Source organism: Adiantum capillus-veneris, chromosome 10 (genome assembly GCF_014529385.1).
Source record: "Adiantum capillus-veneris isolate H3 chromosome 10, ASM1452938v2, whole genome shotgun sequence".
In the NCBI taxonomy this organism is placed as follows: domain Eukaryota; kingdom Viridiplantae; phylum Streptophyta; class Polypodiopsida; order Polypodiales; family Pteridaceae; genus Adiantum; species Adiantum capillus-veneris.
This window is the reverse complement of record NC_140940.1, coordinates 38652197-38670152: the sequence shown is the minus strand read 5'-3', so window position 1 is coordinate 38670152 and position 17956 is coordinate 38652197. Positions and strand designations below refer to the sequence as shown.

At 41.3% G+C, this 17956-nt stretch overlaps 2 pseudogenes; both read right to left on the bottom strand.

The window, feature by feature from the left end:
- Positions 1-1296: 1296 nt before the first annotated feature.
- On the bottom strand, positions 1297-2888 carry LOC147448710 (uncharacterized; annotated as a pseudogene).
- Positions 2889-3193: 305 nt separating this feature from the next.
- On the bottom strand, positions 3194-17907 carry LOC147448709 (uncharacterized; annotated as a pseudogene).
- Between the last annotated feature and the right edge of the window lie 49 nt (positions 17908-17956).

The window sequence follows — 17956 nt, the reverse complement described above, 5'->3', positions numbered from 1 at the left end:
CAAGCAAGAAGCATTGAAAGAGAAGGGTAACGAACAAGGGCAAGGTGCGGTGGAGAAGAGAAGGGGAATACCAAGGAGGCTCGAATGATCAAGGGCTCGTCTTTGGCAAGCAAGCAAAGCCTTCTCTCTCTCTTTGTCCTCGGCATGCAAAGGAAAACGAGGAGAGGAGAGTGTCGGGAGTTGTGACAGAGACCGGAGAAGAGAGTCCGAGAGCTGGGAAGGAAGAACAAAGGTCTCGCTTTCTCTCTTTCGTGTTAGCAAAGCAAGGGCTTTCTCCTATTCTTTCTCTCGTCTTCGGTTAGCAGAGCAAGAGGATAAGCAAGGAAAAAGAGGGGTCGAAAGATTGGCATGGGGCATCAACGTGTTAAAAAGGGAAGAAATAAGCAAGGAGTCGAAGACAAAAGCAAAAAGGGTTAGAGCTCAGCAAAGCAGGAAGTTGCAAGTTAATTGACAATAAATGATGCTTGATGATTGAGGCAGTGAGCAGAATTGAAGCTTACAGAGTCTGCGAGGTATTTGAAGTAGATAAAGGGACAAGAGGAAATTCCCATCACCGTCATCATTTTAAAGATTGATTAAATAGCTTATTAAGCCCTGCTGTCGTTAACGGCCTGGCTAATCGTGTAAATTGGGAGCTTAAACTCCTAGTTAGCAGTTGATCCAAGTGACGATGCTGTTAACAGCCCACCTTGGCTAAGAATTAATTTGTACTCAAAGCATTAATTAATTAGTTGATGATTACGATGATTGCCAGAGCTATCAGTGTCTCTTGTTCTCTCTCTTTCACACCTCCCACAGCCAGAGGCCCGACGCCTTCCCGGCTCACATTTCGAACAAATATCCCCCGACAACTGTTCTCAAACTGGATACATCATGTTTTTCTCCCATTTGGGTACATCATGCAAGTGGCAAGGGGTAATTTAAGTATGTAGAGATTCAATAGCATTCATCCTTAGCATAATGTGATTCTCCTTTGTCGTGTCATCATGCTAGTGGTGATGCTAGTCGTTGAAATTTCTTGTATTGCCCTCCCCTTGATGATCATTTAGGCACATACATATCATTTGTATAAATCACAAGGTAAAATGTGCTTTGTCCCAATTTGCAAGCTCAAATCTCTAGACCAAGTGTGGTAAGTGGACTTGTGGGAAGGGTCTCTTTATAGTGGTGAGAAAGTGGGTGCTTAGAGCATAAACTTGAGAGGTAGTGGGAACAAGTGGGAACAAGGAATTAACCCAATAAATCTATCCCAAGTAAGAAATAAACATTCGGGAAAAAGATTGAGGTGGATTAGCACTACGGTAGCACGAGCACACGAATCAAAAATAAATTTTTGATTATGCCAACGCAAGAGAGTATGGAGTGCAGGCCAGCGAACTCAATTCTACGACAGCAAGCTAGGTCGAGCGACAGGGGGCTCAAGTGCAGCAGGAGAAGGTTGTTTATTGTGGACAGTTTGTCAGTGTGTCGCATCGAGATGTTGCACAAGGGATGACATGGCAAGGATAGTGTTTTTAATATCTTGCTGCAAGCCGCCAATAGTGTATAGCTTGTGGAAAATGGTGAGGCAGGCAGCAAGCGGGACACTGTGAGAGAGAGAGAGAGAGAGAGAGAGAGATAGATGGGACTACAAAAGAGCGTGCGAGTGAGTAGGCGGTTGTACGTGACGGCCGTGAAGATGACGCCTTGAAAAATGACAAACATGGAGGCCACCATGTAGGCGTCGCCTCGAGTCCTATTGAGCTCCTACTCATAGTCCCCCTTCAACTCCTCAAAGGCCCTTAAGTTGTGGCCACCCTCTCTCTCAAAAGTCCCACAAAATATGTCATCCTCTTCTCACGACCGTGTGTGTGTGTGTGTGTGTGTGTGTGTGTGTGTGTGTGAGTGAGAGAGAGAGAGAGAGAGATCTAGCTTAGATATAAGTTTTCCATAAGGTCTCCAAGGAGATGAGGAGGAAGATAAAAGAGAAAGTGACACGATTTGAAGCTTGTGCAGAGATAACGAACAAGAAAAAAAACAAAAAACAAAAAGGCTTATAAGGACAAACCACCTTAAGTCTTATCTAAAAGTTCATGGTTATGTGTCAACCATATGAGGCATATATTTATCACTTAACATGCATGCAAAAAGATATTTAACTTATTCTAAAATTGATACCTCAAAATAAACATATTTACAACGAGTAATAGTATTAATAATAATCACAGTGAGCCTCACAATGGCTCTAATACCACTTGTAAGGCTTATCGATTATGGCACATAGTTATTGCTCGCATTCATAATAAAACAACCTATCTTAATCTAAGAGAACACTTGAAAAAGAAGTCTCAATAATACTATACAAGACGATGTAGTATACTATATTTATCGAGAGAGTGAATTTGTACAATGGAACTCCATTTATAGATGGAGTGGTACATGCAAGTAGTAGAAGTGGCAAATGTTGGTGCATCCACATATGTGGCTAGGTGTTGGTGCATGAGGAAATGTAGGACAAGTGTATGCTCCATGTGGCATGAAAATAAAGTGCGAGGTGTAGGCATTTTTTCCACAATGATGTGATAGTAGCACCATAAGGGGGTTTTCACATAGGCATATGATGGAAGGAGGTCTTAACGAACAATCTCCCCCTTAAACCTGATTTCATCCTAGGATTGCCTACGATACATCATGTCTGGATCTCAATGGATTCAACAGGTCATGGTTCATATAAGGCTTTCTTAGGTCAATGCATGGGTTCACGTTTGGATGCATAAACAGGGTTCTCAAACTAGATACATCATGTTTTTCCCACATTCAGATACATCATGCAAGAGCCATGGTGTAATTTAAGTATGTAGGGATTCAGTATCGTTCATCCTTACCATAATGTGATTCTTTTTTGTCATGTTGTCATGCTAGTGATGATGCTAGTCATTGAAATTTATTGTATTGCCCTCCCCTTGATGATCATTTGGGCACATACATATCATTTGTATAAACTACAAGGTAAAATGTGCTTTGTCCCAATTTGTTAGTCAAATCTCTAGACCAAGTGTGGTAAGTGGACTCGTGGGAAGGGGCTCTTTATAGTCGTGAGAATGTGGGTAAGCGCTTAGAGCATGAATTTGAGAGCTAGTGGGACCAAGGCATTAACCCAATACATCTATCCCAAGTATAAAAGAAAAATATTCGGGCGAGTTATCGAGGAACATTAGCATTGTAGTAGCATGAGCACATCGTCAAAAAAATTGTTGATGATGCCAACGCGAGAAAGTATGGAGCGCAAGCCAGTGAACTTAATTCTGCAGTAGCAAGACATGTCAAGCGGTGGGGGCTCAAGAGCAGTAGAAGTAGGCTGATTATTGTGGCCATTTTGTAGATATATCCCATTGATCTGCTGCACAAGGGAGGACATGGCAAGGGAAGTGTCTTGTTGCTGCATGTCACCAATAGCGTATATCTTGTGGGCGATGGCGAGGAAGGTGACAAGCGGCGAGGCAATGAGAGAGAGGGAGATAGTGTTAGCGTGAAAACAAGAAGGAAAATTATAACCCCTATAGCCTTGTAGACACCACACCGCCGGAAAGAAACACCTCAAAGTTGCGGAAAACACCTATGTCGAACACCTGTAGAGTCGGGTAGAAAACAGCCTTAACCCAAACCATGATTAAAATTGATGAAAACCAAGACCATAAAGATGAATCTTTAGACCTCCGTGGAGTATCCATATGCTTGATTCGGACACCAGACAAGAGAGTTACAAGCTTTTGAAGTTGTGGTATCTCTTAAAAGCTCCAAAAAAGCTAGTCTCTATTAGGAAAAAGGGTGTGCAGGGAATTGCAGCTATTCAAAGGGTATTTTTTTGGCTCTTATCCCAAGGGATTTATCTCTCTTCTTAGCCAACATCATTTCCCCCTTTGGGCACCTTTTAATTGGTCCATTTTAGGCCTTTTTCGGGTGAAAAATGAGATGTCGGCCACTTTTTGACCAAGGGAAGTGGGGAAAGGGGATGTCTAGTGGAGCAAAAAGGTGGGCACGCACATGGGCAGCTGGTGTGGACTGAAAATGGAAACCCCCTCTTTCCCCCAACACCCACGAGCCCTCACAAGCAACGCAAGGAAGCTCCTTTGATACACCCTTAGTGGGTACCCACTCCCCTCCTTATACCCTCCAATTTTCACTTGCTCCCCCCCGTATGGGATTACTCCATTGCCACTTGGCACCATCCTCCCATCTCCTCACTTAGCCCTAAATTTTTTTTGTTTTTCTCCCCACACCCAGCAATCTTGGCGGAGGCGTGGCGGGTGACTCCGAGCACCGAATGCGATGCTGTGACACCCGGCTTGGAGTTTGTCACTTTGACTATTTCTAGAAATCCTCGGCCACACCTTTTCTAATTGAATCCATCAAATCATCCCACTTTCCTTTCTTCGCATGCATCCGCACCCACTTTCTAAGTAAGGAACTGCCTACTTTCAATGCATGTAACTTCTGATGTATGAGTCCAATTCACCGGCTACCAAGCATGATCGAGAGTAGTCATTAAAAACCACCTTTTAAGAGTTCAACCAACCAAAAATCTTGAAAATGACTAAACAGAACCAAGCCTTTATACATAATTTTTACAAGAGCACTCTGAAATCTCAAAGCATTATGTACATCTATGTACTCGAGGCTGGTGAGCAAGCTTTTAAGCATGGATTAGTGACTTCATGCTTATCCAAAAAATGCCTGACATAGCTTGCCAACCCCCGCTTGCCTGCTTAGTCATTCATGACAAGCAAAGGTCCTAGGGTGAATAACTGCTGCATTTCATCCCCAAAAACTCTCATCCACATTTTCAGATGTCTCCACATTGTCTCCTTCTATTGATAGCATTTCTTCAGTCACAATTGTGATCAAACGTGCCAGATACTTCATCAATGTATAGCCATTAACATAATACTTATGTTGTGCACCATTTATGTTGAGCTTATATGTGAAGCTACTCAATATATGGCTTCTCTATATATGGAATCCAGGTCCCCTCTATATATACATCATCTCATGTGTGTATTCTACACACTTTGGGGTTCTACTTCTGTGTTCTCTCCTTCTCTCAATATGCTCTGATACCATGTTGAGAGAAGTGTTGAGCTTATATGTGAAGCTACTCAATATATGGCTTCTCTATATATGGCACCCAGGTCCCCTCTATATATACATCATCTCATGTGTGTATTCTACACACTTTGGGGTTCTACTTCTGTGTTCTCTCTTTCTCTCAACATGGTATCAGAGCGGTATGTTTTTGTTTTCGATTTTTCTCCTGATCAAAATCGCTTTTGCAGAAACTACTCGCGAAAGGGATCAGAATCGATGTGGTCTACAACTTTGCAGAAGGAAGTTTCTTCAAATTCTGCACCGATTTTGAGTTAGCGTTCACGGACTGCGTACATACCTGAAAAACAGCTTCCGCGTTTTGTTTTTGATTTTTCTGCTAATTGGAAACGATTTTGCAGAAACTACCCGTCAAAGAAACCGAAATCGATGTGGTCTACAACTTTGCAGAAGGAAGTTTTTTCAAATTCTGCACCGATTTTAAGTTATCGTTCGCGGACTGCGTACATACCTAAAAAGCAACTTCCGCTTTTTGTTTTTTATTTTTCTGCTAATTGGAAACGATTTTGCAGAAACTACCCTCGATGGAGACTGGAATCAATGTGGTCTACAACTTTGCAGAAAGAAGTGTTTTCAAATTCTGCACCGATTTTGAGTTATCATTCGCGAACTGCGTACATACCTAAAAAGCAACTTCCGCTTTTTGTTTTTGATTTTTTTTTTTGCTAATTGAAAACGATTTCGCAGAAACAACCCGCTTGAAAGACCGGAATGGATGTGGTCTACAACTTTGCAGAAGGAAGTGTTTTCAAATTCTGCACGGATTTTGAGTTATCGTTCGCGGACTACGTACATACATAAAAAGCAATTTCCGTTTTTTGTTTTTTTTTTATTTTTCTGCTTATTGAGTGTTCTATGAGAGACCGGAATCGATGTGTTCTACAACTTTGCAGAAGAAACTACCCGTTATGGGAGACCGGAATCGATGTGGTCTATAACTTTGCAGAAGGAAGTTTCTCTAAATTCTGCACCGATTTTGGGTTATCGTATCGGACTGCGAATATGTTTGAAAATCAAAATTTTACTTTTTGCTTTTGATTTTTCTCATCATTGAAAACTTCTCAATTATATTTTTCTTCATCAATCATATATTTGTTACTGACGTAACTTTGCTGCAGAAGCCAGTTACACATCGTTCCGATTCAGTCGAGCTGTTGATGATCGTCCAAATTCTATCGAGCTACTGTTGGTACAGGATCTTTTGTTATATGATATACTCGTTCATTGATTCTCGTATAATTATTCTTTTAGAGATATAGTTTACGTCGTTTTATTGATAATTTCTCATTGATACCATAGTGATTTTGATGGTACCATGATGATGTTTTGTTAATACTTTGGTCATGGTGATTTTCGTTGATACCATGATGATATGTCATTGATACCATGGTTATTCTCGGTGGTGCCATGATGATATTTCATTGATACCATGGTTATTCTCGGTGATGCCATGATGATGTTTCGTTGATACCATGGTTATTCTCGGTGATTCCATGATGTTGTTTCGTTGATTCCATGGTGATGATGATGTTTTGTTGATACCATGGTTATTCTCGGTGATACCATGATGTTGTTTCGTTGATACCATGGTTATTCTCGGTGATGCCATGATGATGTTTCGTTGATACCATGGTTATTCTTGGTGATGCCATGATGTTGTTTCGTTGATACAATGATTATTCTCGGTGATATCATGATGCTTTTCGTTGATACCATGGTCATTTATTCATTTTTATTGATATAATGATGATATTTTGTTAATACTTTGATGGTATTCATTGATCACTACATTGATAAATGTTGTTTTATGTAGTATATACACATATCATTTGTATCACGTAATCACACATTTTGTACTTTTACGTTTATACTTTATGTACCATATGTTGTCGTGCGTATATATGTCGTCAAAAGAGTGGCGTCGCGAACCATCTCTTATGGCATTGTGAACGTAATTATTTCATTAACGATGCTAATAATTTTCATTACATGTTCTTTTTGGAGTCTATGATCTATGTAGGATTGATCAAAGAATTGATTTTATGAAGACAAACTTGGTGACAATAAAAGATTTATGAAGATATGTTTGGTGATGCCATATTGATGACAACATGAAGACATGTTTGGTGATGCGATATTGATGACAAGCTACACAGCAGATTCACAGAGACACTTTTGATTACAAGCTAATCGATAGCTTTTATACCTCTTTATTGAACCTTTGTATTCATTATTGTATTTGATAGGATAGGAGTAATGTAACTCCTCATAAAACATTCATTGTAAAAGGAGTGATGTAGCTCCTCATAAACATTTGTATATTTAATGATTTTTATAATATAACGGTGGGTGTATATAGAGCTGTGGGTTTTTGCCTTGATCCCCCAAGGGTTTTTTCATCCACAGTTAGGGACCCTTATTTGAGCGGGGGTGTTGAGCTTATATGTGAAGCTACTCAATATATGGCTTCTCTATATATGGCACCCAGGTCCCCTCTATATATACATCATCTCATGTGTGTATTCTACACACTTTGGGGTTCTACTTCTGTGTTCTCTCCTTCTCTCAACAATTTAGGTCTGTCAACTGATATGTGCCATTTTCAAACTTATTTACAACAGTAAAAGGACCTTCCCATTTCACTTGAAACTTTTTTTGAAAGGTAATGCCCAATTTACTATTGATCGCAACACTAAATCACCCTTCTCAAATTTTGTATCTTCCACGCACTCGTTGGATTTTAGATGAGCTTTCCTTGAAACTTCTTCATAGTAGCTCAAAGCTAAAACTCTATCCAATTGCAAGTATTGTAAATCTAATAAAATTTTCTTCCATGCATTTGTTTGCTCCTCATCTTCCAATGACAACAACTTGAGAGCAGGAATTTCTACTTCAATTGGCAATAAAGCTTCTTTGCCATAAACCAAGTACGTGGTAAGGGGAAAATCCTGTCATTTTGATAGCAGTTCTATAGGCCCATAACACACAAGGCAACTCTGAATCCCAAGTCTTTCCATGTGTCTGCATCATCTTTGTCAAGATCTTTACCAACTCTCCATTGAATCTTTCATTAAGACCATTGCATTGGGGATAATAGGGTGAACTGTACCTATGCTGTATATGGAGCTTTTTGCAAGAAATTGAACAGTTCTCCTCTAAATCCTGGTCCTCTATCAGAAAGTAGCTCTAATGGCACACCAAGTTTGCGACATTGTGTAATCATAAACAAATTGAAGTGTGCGAGCGGGAGCGTGTGTGAGTGTGTGCAGCAATGGAGAAGAGAGGAGAAGAGGAGACCTTGTGTTTGTAGGGGCTAAAACTCACTCTCTACATGTGAGGCCCCTTATTCTATTATGTACATAATGAATAAGTATAGTAGGTGGGCACATGGCCTAACCGGCCACATGGGGCTTTACCCCAACAACCTCCCATGTAAAGGCCAATGTGGCCGTGAGAGAGAAAAGAAAACCGTACAAAACCTGTACAAGGCCATCACAAGTATGACCTCAATCAATGCCCACTAGCTCACTGAATCTGTGTGCATCTAGCTCTAATCATAGAGAAAGTATAGAGTGATCGACACCATACTTCTCACAAAAGCCGCACACATCCTGCATTTATCTCACCATATGCTGCAAAGTACCCCTATGCTCAAGGCAAATGTTAGTCACTGCATGACTAACAGCTCCCACTGCAAATGCACCTAGTGCAAATGCAATCTCAGATCGAGAGATTAGTATCTTGTTCATGAGACTCCCAAATGCTGATGCAATCCTAGCAATATCTGCCAATTTGACCATCTCAGTCAAATCTGGCAATCAGAACTCCACTCATGGAAATCACCCTAACACCCGAACTTCGATCCTTGGAATCCATCCTCGTGTCCATCACATGTCACATGTGCACCAAGAGCATTTGTCTGTCCTGAACCCTATGTGGTAAGAGCAATGCCTAGCTCTAACTCATGTACATCATCAGCCTTTGGCCTAAGCATATCCATGAATGACTGAATCACGGCTGAATCCTCAGCACTCAACCATCCATATTAGTCCTCGTATCCATGAATGACATGCTCTTTTGCAGAACTGTCTGCACAACTGGCTCAACATACTCACAAACTGGAGCATCATGCAACCTATCCGCAAAGGAAACATTCCTCATCTCTTTGTATGGTTGCGTACTCACAAAGACTGTGCCGTCTCGTGTGGACGTACTCGCATCGCATGAATCGTGCCAACACTAGCACCTCTTGCTATGACTAGCTATCCACAATGCAATTTGGAACTGTGCTCATCCAGCACTATCTGGCATCCGCTGTCTTGTAACTCACAGAGATCAAGCTCTGTGTCAAACCTGGCACATGGTGTACATCTCGCAACACGTATGATGCACCACTCAGCAACGATAGTCTGACCATCTCCTACATCAACTATGTCATGCACTGAAGCATCAGCTAGACCCACACGTCCAAGCATACCACTAGCATATGTGCTAAGCCACTCACGACTCGGCGTGATATGAAATCTAGCACTCACATCTAGTATCGAATGAAAAGGTAATGTGTCGTCAAAAAATGACATAAGAAAGTCAAGAGTAACATGGAAGCAAAGGCAACATCTCCGTCATGAATAGCTACATACACTACATCTGCTCCCACATCCCCCAAAGTGATAGCATCCCTCTTGTGTTGTCCCATCCGTCGAAAACAACACCTACGTACATGCCTTGTATGACCACAATGCCAACACACAACATCTCTATGTCGGTGAGATTGTCCTTTGACTGTAGGCATCTCTCTAGACTCATTTGTGCCAAAAGAATTGCACAATCTTTGCCATAACTCTGTAGCTCTATATGCATCCAAACCAATGCAATAGACAGACTCACCAAGGTGTAACATAATCGTCGAATGCGCAAGCTCATCCAAGTCCTCCAACTCATCGTCAGTCATAGACTCCGGCCTAGCATCCATTCCCTGTAGTGGCAACATTTGGCCCAACTGAGTCAATGCAGCATGCATACATGCTTTCTAATGCTCAAAGTTTGAACCATCAAACTTTGTATGGAAAAGCACAAATCGTGAAAATGATGTACATGCCAAATTCCTGGCAATAACTTGTGACAAGACCAAGAACAAGTCGATCAACTAACAATAGCCAAAGCTTGGCTAACTCATACACCATGTACTATCAAAATACAACATAAGCTTGCATAAGCTGTCTAACAGAAGTGTGTACAAATATGGCGATCAATGTAATGAACAAGTGATAAAAACCGCTCAAATGATGCCAAAACAACCGTTGTAATCCAAGAGCACTATGTGAGAATAGATGAAACTAGCATCAACAATCTCCAACCTGAAGAGATTACCACATATATGTCAAATGATGTAATTCCGTGAGCAAACACTCTCACATTGCAATGCCAAACTCTATGGCAAAGTAACCATTGAGTGCTAAATGCAATAAAAACATGATTGCAAACCATGCACATAAACAAATAAACTCACAATAAAAATCCGGCAGAGTTTCGGCAGTATTTGGCTATCTAACCATAATAACCACACATGCCATAAACATGCTCAAAACCATGAGCAAGTCATGCGCAAAATCCACACTTAAGCATACATGAGCTGCCCCAAAGTCTCAACTCCTTGAGCATCAAACCACATAAGGCATACATCGTATCCTTCCACCTATGAGCAAACTTGGAGCCATTACCACTCTCACACTCGAGAGCAAACCATGTGTGTAATCCTCGACACACAATAAACAGTTGCTGCAACAAAAAATTTAGAGGTCAAAATCAATCCAAATGGATATCTCCATTGCGTCCGAAGCGTGCCAAAACCCCAAGTTACACCATAACCTTGCATAAATCACATTCCGTATGCAAAACTTATGCAAAAAACACTGTTTTTGGAGCTCGAAAAGTGACGTGCGGAAATGAAAATCTACATTCTTCCTGCAAGTATGGATGAAAATAATCATACACACTTGAAATACACCCTTTTCTCAAGCTTCCATGAGCACAGAGAAAATCTGGTGGTTGCTCACCGATATCAAGCCTCCACCGAAAGCGAGCTCACCATAGCCGAAAGCTCACTTCTCTATATCACTCCATCTGTCGCGAATCCAAAGCTCTAATACTAATTGAAGTGCACAAGAGGAAGCGTGTGTGAGTGTGTGCAGAAATCAAGGGACAGTCACTTATCAAAAGACCCCTATATCACGTGCGTTCAAGAGGTAATTAATAATACCCCAATATACATACTATACTTACACTGTGAGCCTATTTAAAAAACCCCCATTCCCCTCTGTATGTATACAGAGGGGGGTGTATGTATACTATACTTACACTGTGAGCCTATTTAAAAAAAACCCACCCCCCTCTGTATGTATACATTTTGGTCTTTTAATAATCCTCTCCGGTTAACTCACGTGATATCATACACATTCTAAAAAGTGACCACCCCGGGGCGGCAATGGAGAAGAGAGGAGAAGAGGAGACCTTGTGTTTTCAAGCGCTAAAACTCACTCTCTACATGTGAGCCCCCTTATCTAATATGTACATAATGAATAAGTATAGTGGACGGGCACCTGGCCTAACCGGCCACATGGGGTTGTACGCCAACACAAATGTTTCCATCTCTTTATTGGTAATCTGTTTGGTAGTCTTGGATTCTGCCCATCGTGACAAATAATCCATTGGTGTCAAGATGTAATCATTTCTTTTGCTAGTCATAGGTAAGGGTCCAATGGCATCAAGACCCCATTTTTCAAACACTTTAGTAGCTAGAATTGTCTTTTGCAATTCAGGATTCAAAACTCTCTTTCCTATCCTCGGACAAGGCAAACATGTCTTGCACCAATGATTAACATCTCTTTGAATACTCGGCCATATATAACCTTCTTGCAAGATCTTATGCAACATGATCTTCATAGCAAAATGGCCTCCACAAGACCCCTCATGATTTTCTTCCAAAATGTTGTAAATTTCTTCTTTCCAAGGCACATGACACAAAAACCAAATCACCTCCTTTCATGTAAAGCACATCATCAAGCATTTTGTATTTTCTGGCTTTTCTTTTGAACGCATATTTTTTAGAAGATGGTAAACCTTCAGGTAGAATACCTGTCAATAGAAAATCCACTTCCTTTGATTTCCATCCCATGATATAAAGGGGCAGCTGTCTTTACCACAAACACACAAGTGATCATTTCTTGGGCAGCATTATAAGCTTCTTCATTTTGAGATCTCTCAACATGCTTCAAACTCCATGCTTCGAGCTTTTTGAGCAATGCTTTCACTTTGAAGCATAAATTTTTCAATGTAGGGTTTTTATTCTTCCATACTCCCAACACTTTCTTCACAACCAACAAAGCATCTCCTTTAATTTGCAAGCGTCTAATTCTCAATTGTAAGCAAATATGAAAACCACCTTCAAGAGCCATGTATTCTGCTTCATTGATACTTTTGGCATCAAGTTTCAGCCTTTGCTTCCTCATAAGCTTTCCTTGTGCATCAGAAATAACAATGCCTCCTGAAGCAGCATCATGACTTCTTCGATAAGAGCCATCAAAGTACAACAATGAAGCATTAGAGATGGTAGAAGTCTCAATTTCCCTTTTCCGCACCACTTCTTCTTTAACCAAACCGGAGTATCCTTATAAGTAAGAAGATCTGCTTAGGTAGCCCGTGTACTTTCCTCCACCAAAAAGGTCAATTGAAACTCTTGAAGCTCAATAAACCATCTCATCACTGTTTTTTATATATTTGAATTATTGAGCAGTTGGGGAAGCAATGAATAACTGGTAAGAAAGGTGAATTACTTTTGCAGCAAATAGTGCCTGAATCTCCTGCAAGCATAAACCATACTAGTCATCACCAATTCAATTGCCGAAAAATCTCTTTCATGAGGAGTCTTCACTCTACTAGCATAATGAATGCGCTTCATATACTAATATTCCTTCCCCCTTTGTAATAACATAGCTCCAATAGCATCATCTCTACTGATGGGTTGACATAAAATTTCTTTTCCCGGTCAGGAGCTTGCATAATAGGTAACATACTCAAAACTTCTTTAACTTTGTCAAACACATCGTCACACTCATGGGACCACTCCAAGGGATCATTTTGAAATGTTTGTTGCAATGCATACAATAGCTGTGATACCAAAGGTATGAAATGAGACAGATATTTAACTTTCTGTATGAAAGTGGCCAACTGTTTGATATCTTTTAGAGGTGACAGTAACAACAAAGCCTCTACTTTCTCTAGATCTGCTCCAATCCCATTTTTTGAAATTAAATGCCCTAGAAGCTTCACCCATGGCTATGCCAAATGACACACAAAAATCATCAATGAATCCTTTGACAAACTTCCCAAGGAACGGGGTAAGGACCCAATCTACTTTTCTTTCAAAGGCTCCTGGCCCATTTGTCAATCCAAATGGAAGGCAACAAAAGCAAAAACAATAAAAGGCAAAGGGTTAGGATCTTTCTTGGTCACCGCATCTAGAAATTGATCAATAAAAGGCAAAGGGTAAGGATCTTTCTTGGTCACCGCATTTAGTGATTTGTAATCAACACACACTCTCCAACACCCATCCTTCTTTGGGGTGACTACTACAGGGATCACCCATTCAGCATTATCCACTAAAATAATGAACCTTGCATCCAAAAGCTTATCCACTTCTTCCTTTAAGGCATTCATTTGCTCCTTGCCCATCCTCCTTAACTTTTGTTTGATTGGTTTTGCCCCTTCAACTAGCTAAATCTTCATAGGATCCCTAACAAAACCCCTTATTTCCTGATATGAGGTAATGAAAAGATTTGGAATCATGTCCAACATTTCTAAGTACTCCCCTCTTTCTCCTTGTGTCAAATCAGTACTGAGCATATTTTGAATCAACTCTTTCTTCACTGGTAGTTCCTGTTTAGGTTGCATCAATTCTTCAAGTTTCTCTAAACGGCTTTAAGCATTTATATTCCCTAATAATTGCAGCGCTTCAATAACTTCTCTTTGTTCCTTGTCCAACAATAAGAATGACACTTCACCCTCATCAATGGAACTTGAAGTAGTGCTACTTTTCGAGTCTTCAAAACTATCATACTGGTAGTTTTGGACTCATCATTCTCACTCACATCTTCAAGTGCCATAGGTTGTTTGGTAGTCATATCAAACACCCTCTTTTCACCCTTCTTGCCATTCACACTGATTGTGACCTTGCCGCAATCTTGCACGGCACCAACGGATCTCAACCAAGGTCGTCCCAAAATGAGAGTAAAGGCTCCTAGACCAGTTGGCATAACATGGAAGCTCACCATAAATTTCACGTTAAAGACTTTAAATTCCAAATTCTTGATCATCCCCAAACATTTCACCTTGGCATGGTTTGCTAGTCCAATCCGAAACCTAGAGGTTTTGCATGTAATGAGACCCAGTCCCTCAATACATGACTGTGCGAACACACAAACTTGAGCCCCTCTATCAATGTAGGCTTCTCCCATGTCCACACCTTTGTGCCAAGCGTTCACCATAGGATAGATGTCGGGTAACTCTCCTACGGACAACACTCTGACCATGCTTTGACTCTTTTTTTGGATTCACTAATGACTTCCACTGTCTTTTAAGTTTGGGCACCATATTCATCAACTCTCCAAAAGTACAATCTACTTTCCTCCCAATAAAGTCTTCCTTTAAACTGTAAGCTATTTGGTCTTCTCCCAAAGGCAAATCTGCCACTTCAAATTGTCTACGAGGCTTTCTCTTTCTCTTGAATTTTGCATCTTCACCCTCCTTCAGCTTCCCTTTCTTTGTACTAGGCCCTGGTGCTGCATAGCCTTCCCTCTCTCTTTTGCCTACTGGCAACACATCTACGTCTTTCTTTTCTACCCTCACAATACCCACTTGACCACCAGAGGTTGAGGCTTGATTTTCATGTCCAGTACCTTGATCTCCCTATATATCCAATGCATAATCATTAGCTATGTTAGGAATATGTTGAGGAAGTGGAAACATATCTCCTCCCATCCTTGTTGGCATTGGACAATAAGTGCTGATGTGACCAAGCTCACCACAATTATAACAAGTAGGAATGAACCTCCTCTACGGATCAAAAACAACTTTCCCACAACCTTTTTCCCACAACCTTGGTTAGCATCAGGATGAGCTTCACATGCATGAGCCATCCCTCTACCATGTCCACGACCATGACCACCTCCACCACCAAGAACACTAAGTCGTAATTCCTGCATCATGGTCATCATGTCTTGCATATTTCATTGTAGTTGTTCAGTACTAGCAGCCCTTTGAATAGGTTGGCCTCTAGCTTTTGCCTGAGTCTCCTCCTTTTGGCCACCATTATTTTTCTCAGGGACCCCTTTCCCGTATTCATTAAGCTTTTGAGCTTTCCATTCTTTCTCTCTAGCAATGGAGACTACCTCCTCGAAGGTGGCGGGACTTTTCAGCTCAACTTTGAACTTCAAGCTTTCTTTTAGGTTTTCCACAAAACGGTCCTTCTTTAACATGGATGGAGGGATCTCATTTCCCAAAGCTTAGGCACATTCATCCCATAAACAGGTGAAATGCATGACAAAATCATCAACTCTTCGGTTAGCCCTTTGAGTGTATCCCATAATTTCATCCCAAACTTCATCTGGTACTTCGATGGATTGGTATTGTGCCAAGAAAGCTTTCTTCACACGATTGTAGTCCAAAACCACCCCTGGGTTTTGTGCGTGCATCAACTCCTCAAAATTGTGTAACCAAACTTTCGCCTCATCCTATAAATTATATTGCAGCAGCCGCAATAATATAGCTTGCTTTAGTATATTGTGCAGTAAGCAATTGACCTCCAACTTTTCAATAAACGTATGTGTATTTTCATTAGGCAATCCATGAAACTCTGGGAACTCGTATGCCATGTTTGATTGCCACAAAAACACTTACATGTGACATCGAAAACTCAAGGGATGCCGATGGATTGCTCTAGTACCTAATCCACCTCACACTGGGTAACCCGGCCCCCAGTGCTCGTCTTCACAAAACCTCATGAGCTTCCAAAGTCTGCAATCCAATTATACAACCGCCTCAAGTGCTATCCACAATTCGCACATACATAGGTGGTTCTGGTTGTCCATAAGGACCCACATCCCTTTTACATTCACTGCCTGGCAGAATAGACATATTTCACAGGAATTGGAGCATAGGAGCACTTGATCCTTCATGGGGGCATCAAAACAATGCTAGCATGAAAACAAGAAGTAAAATGAGAACCCCTTTAGCCTTGCACACACCACACCGTCGAAAAGAAACACCTCAAAACTGCAGAAAACACCTATGTCGAAGACTTGTGGGGTCGGGCGGGAAACAGTCCTAACCCGAACCATGATAAAAATTAATGAAAACCAAGACCATAAAGATGAATCTCATGTTGTTTAGAACTTCGTAGAGTATCCATATGCTTGATTATGACACCAGGCAAGAGAGTTACAAGCTTTCGAAGTTGGGGTATCTCTCAAAAGCTCCAAAAAAGCTAGTCTCTGTTAGGAAAAAGGGTGTGCAAGAAATTGAAGCTTTTCAAAGGGTATTTTTGGCTCTTATCCCAAGGTATTTTCTCTCTCTTCTTACCCAACATCATTTCCCCCTTTTGGCACCTTTTAATTGGTCCATTTTAGGCCTTTTTTGGGTGAAAAATGAGCCGTCGGCCACTTTTTGACCAAGGGAAGTGGAGGAAGGGGACGTCCAGTGGACCAAAAATGTGGGTAGGTGCCTGGGCAGCTGGTGTGGACTGAAAATGGCTCCTCATCTCTCCCCCAACACCCACGATCCCTCATAAGCAAGGTAAGGAAGCTCCATTAGCTCCTTTGATACACCCTTAGGGGGTACCCATTCCCCCCCTTATACCCTCCAGTTTTCACTTTCTCCTCCCCATGTGGGATTACTCCATTGCCACTTGGCAGCATCCTCCCACCTCCCCACTTAGGGCTATAAATTTTTTGTTTTGCTCCCCACACCGAGAAATCTTGGCGATGGCGTGGCGGGTGACTCTGAGCACCGAATGCGATGTTGTGAAGCTCGGCTCAGAGCTTATTACTTCGGCTATTTTAAAAAATCCTCAGCCACACCTTTTCTAATTAAATCCATCAAATCATCCCATTTGCCTTTCTTCGCATGCATCCGCACCCACTTTCTAAGTAAGAAACTGCCCACTTCCAATGCATGTAGCTTATGATGTATGAGTCCAATTCACCGGCTATCAAGAATGATTGAGAGTACTCATTGAAAACCACCTTTTCAGAGTTCAACCAACCACAACTCTTGCAAATGACTAAATAGAACCAAGCCTTTATACATAATTTTTACAAGATCACTCTGAAAACTCAAAGCATTATGTACCTCTATGTACTCGAAGCTGGTGAGCAAGCATTTTAGCATGAATTAGTAACTTCATGCTTATCCAAAAAATGCCTGACAACGGGAATCCAAGAGAGCATGAAAGTGAGAAGGCGAATGTGTGTGACGGCTGTGAAGATGACGCCTTCAAAAATGACAAACATGGAGGCCACCTTGTAGGCGGTGCCTCCCTTCATATTGAGTCCTACTCATAGTCCGCCTTCACGTCCTCAAAGGCCCTTAAGTTGTGGCCACCCTCTGTCTCAAAAGTTTCACCAAATCTGTCATCGTCTTCTCACGACCATGTGCCTGTGTGTGTGTGTGTGTGTGTGTGTGTGTGTGTGTGTGTGTGTGTGTGTGAGAGAGAGAGAGAGAGAGAGAGAGAGAGAGAGAGAGAGAGAGAGAGATCTAGCCT